This window comes from Triticum dicoccoides, chromosome 2B, assembly GCF_002162155.2.
Source record: "Triticum dicoccoides isolate Atlit2015 ecotype Zavitan chromosome 2B, WEW_v2.0, whole genome shotgun sequence".
NCBI lineage: Eukaryota > Viridiplantae > Streptophyta > Magnoliopsida > Poales > Poaceae > Triticum > Triticum dicoccoides.
Window position 1 is genome coordinate 201,049,063 of NC_041383.1, and position 4,111 is coordinate 201,053,173.

Below are 4,111 nucleotides of genomic sequence, written 5' to 3' on the forward strand. Positions count from 1 at the left end.
GATGCTTTGCGGATTCATGTGGTGTTTTTCCTCCATGAGCAACCTGTAGGGGTGCGGCTATGTGCTGCTTGCTGCGACGTCGAAGCTTGTCTCTTCTTGCGATTTTCTTTTCCTAGATACTGTCTTAAAATTCATCATCGATTTCTCAAAGATAGTGCATCACTGAACATAACAAATTAAGAAAAGAGGACATAAAATGATGAAAATGTACTTTGACAGTGTACTAAATGTATTTTCAATAGCTTTTTGACAGACAAGTTCACGCAATGCTTTGAGAAAATTGCTCATAGCTGAAAAAATGCTCATCACCGATTTCCTGAGGGATTATAACTCAAATGGTTTGAAATTCTACATTTGGTTCTAGCCATCGTTTGTAATTCTTGTAACTAACCTCTGTCTTCTAAAGCTATGGTACGCTCTTTGCATACTCTTCAAAAAAAAAATAACTGCAATGGTGGAAGTTGCACAATCACTTAACTAGAAGGGTTCGTTCTACATTTCCTATTACAAATTGGAAGATGCTTCGGTTTTCATATTTTGAAGTGATGAAAAATACTCATGTTTGATAATCTATTCTTGCTTAATTCACTAGATGCAGAGCCCGCATTAAAGGTTTAATTAAAGTTCAGTTCAGAGGTACACCACATTTGTTGTTCGAAAAAATGTTTCGGAATTGAATTGCAAAATAAAAGTTAATAGTCAATAATCTTCTTACATATTTATCCAGAAATTCATTGACAAATGGTAGTGCTTGTAAATTCAGCCGAGAAACAAAAATGTATTGGAGAAATCAGCAAGCAAGTTGAAAACTCAAGCAATAAGCTAATTATGCATAGAAAATGAGATTTGCTTTTGGAGGAAGCAAATGAAAAAGAACAATTAATACTACTTATAGATGGAATTTGAATAACATGAAACGATGGTACCAATGTTTGAAAAAAAAATAAGTCTGGATTCCATTGTAGGTTGAGAATGCACTTCAAGACATAAATACCCGAATCATTTCATTTTTTGTGTTGCCGACAAAAAATGTTAGAATACAAGGCATAATTTGTATCAACAGACCAACTGAGCTAAAAGGTTGTAATACTATTGGCCTCTGAACAAGAAGAATCAAACTTGTTTTTCAACTTTGGTGCTTGCACATGTCTCATTTGAAAATCTCGAATGTTGAAAAAAGGACAGTGAGGATAGTTTCTACGCAAAGAATCTTGGAATTATACACTACAACTGAAATTTTGGACAGATATATGTATGTATTATGATCTGGATTTAATACATTGAAACTCTTGTCAAGAAAATTTGCCGCAACCAAGAACTAAATAGTTTGCCCAGTGGAATGTTTTTGTACTGGACAAGGGATATGTACCTGTGTTTGTGCAAATAATTAAGAGAATGAATAATTCATAGTACAAAAACACAAGAAGGGTGAACCAGTTCTATTCTAAGGGACGAGTTTCATTAGCTTACCAAACCAGCTCTCTTTAGTATCAAACCAACTTTAGCCTTTGTGAAAACTTTTTTGTTGCTCGGAATGGTCCAATCTTGGATTCATTAGAAGAGACTGCAACAAAATAGCAGGAAACTAAAATAAAAATGTAGGGAATGCATAACCATGAATTTGATAGAAGAGCGTCTTTGAAGTAAAAAAACAGAATTATTGTCAAGTCTGAATCTATAACAAAGATCTGTTATAACAAAGAGAGTACCTTTATTCAAGTTTGCCCATAAATGAAACCCATATAATATGCAGCTCATTCTCGATTAAGCTAGAGAAGAAGTTTTCTGTCGAACTAGAATCCCTTGTTTTATAGAAAGATCTGTCTAATTTCAAACTTCCTTCGGCACTTCTATTGATTGCATTTGTCTTATTACTGACATTTTTTCAAATTGGTCAAGTGCCTCGAGAACAATTGTGTCGGAAAGAGGAGAAGCACAATGTACTACTGGTAACTGTTGGATACTAGTAGAACCAGATGTCGGTGTCAAAACCGGTAGATCTCGGGTAGGGGGTCCCAAACTGTGCGTCAAAGGATCGAAGGTAACAAGGAGGCAGGGGACACGATGTTTACCCTGGTTCGGGCCCTCTTAATGGAGGTAATACCCTACTTCCTGCTTGATTGACTATAATGAATATAGGGGTTACAAGAGTTGATCTACCTCGAGAACGTAATGGCTAAACCCTAGATGTCTAGCCTGTATGATTGTTATCTTGCCCTACGCAGTAAACCTCTGGTTTATATAGACACCAGAAGGATCTAGGGTTGTACAGAGTCGGTTACAGAAGAAGGAAAATACATGATCCGAACGCCAAGCTTGCCATCCACGCAAAGGAGAGTCCCATCCGGACACGGGGAAGGTTCTTCTATCTTGTATCTTCATGGCCCATCAGTCCGGCCCACATCACATGGCCCGGACACCCGAGGACCCCTTAGTCTAGGACTACCTCAGTAGCCCTTGGACCAGGCTTCAATGACGATGTGTTCGGCACGTAGGTTGTCTTCGGCATTGTAAGTCAGGTTCCCTCTCCGAATACTTCAACGCAGTCCTCCACGCAGAACAATTGTATCTGCCTTTATTAAACAATTACGGCTTTAAGCTGTAAGGGCAAAAACATTTTAAATGGAATAAACCACGTCCACAAGTGATTTTTTCGGCGAGGCGTTATGTCCTGGTCGGGTTAGAATTCTGAACCATCACAACCTCGTTTTGTATTTCGAGGCACAACCCTTGACGCGTCTTGTCAAAGCAGAGATCGTGTCCCCTTATCATGGGATTTTCATAATGAGGGTTTGGGTTATCCAACCGTGATGTTCACATGTCCCCTTGGGAATAGGCGAGATTTAAGGCTTGTGAGGGGCGCTTCACATCCACTGCCTTTATAAGAAGATAAGGGTCCGTCTTTTTACCCCCACGCCTTCTTCCTCCTTTGCCTACATACCATTCGAGCTCAAATGCCCAAGTATCGATCCTTTCCCTCGCCACCAAGCAGTCCTAGCCATGTCCGGATATGGAGCGCAGGGCAAGTGGATGGCCTCCTCTGTTACAGAGGAGAACATCACGGAGCTCTGAGAAGCTGGGTACCTAGCCACGGACATAGTCCACCAGCTTCCTGCCAAAAAGCAGATCGTTCCCACTCCGGAGCCGAACGAAAGTGTAGTGTTCATCCCCCATTTCCTTCGCGGACTAGGGTTTCCCCTCCATCCTTTTGTCCGCGGTCTCATGTTCTACTATGGGCTAGATTTTCATGATCTAGCCCCAAATTCCTTCCTCAATCTCTCGGCGTTTATCATTACGTGCGTGGCATTCCTCTGCGTCCTTCCCCACTTCGGCCTATGGCTTAAGATCTTCAATGTGAAGCCAAAGGTGGTCGAGGGCCAACACGCAGAATGCGGCGGCGCCATGGTGAGCAAGCTCCCCAATGTCAACTGGCCAACAGGAACCTTTGTGGAGAGCGTCAAAGGATGGCAGCAGGGGTGGTTCTATATCACGGAACCCCGCCATGCCACATGGGCGGCCGCTCCTGAGTTCAAATCCGGCCCCTCAATGCGGCTTACATCCTTGCTTAATAAGGGCCTAGATTGGGAGTCGCCTAACGAGGTGACGGCGCTGGAGAGCCGCATCAAGGGTGTGATAAATAAGAAAACCAGCCTCCCCAGCGTGATCCAGGTGATGCTTTTTTGCCGGATTCTTCCTTGTCAGCGACGGACTCGATACATATGGCAATTCGACCCGGACGGTCCTTGGACTCTACAGCGGTTCTTCGGCCCGACGCACGAAGATATATGGAAGCTGCTCTTCAAGACTCAAAAATCGTGGCCAGAGTCAAACCGAAGACCGTGGCTATAACTGCGCGCGTCCAGCCACTCCCGTAAGTTTTATAATAAATTTTGTTTGCAATTCCAAGGAGTATATTGAACCCTCTTATTACTTCCGCAGGGCTGGACAAAGAAGGCGGAGCAGATCAACTGTCCAGCTCCGCTGCCCGAGGACCAGGCCACTCCCTTGCTGGCCAAGATGCTGGTTTCGGCGCCATATCTGGCGCCGGAGAAGAAGGCCAAGAAGAAGGGCAAGGAGACCAGAGGTGGTCTCTGTCATAAGGGTACTTCGG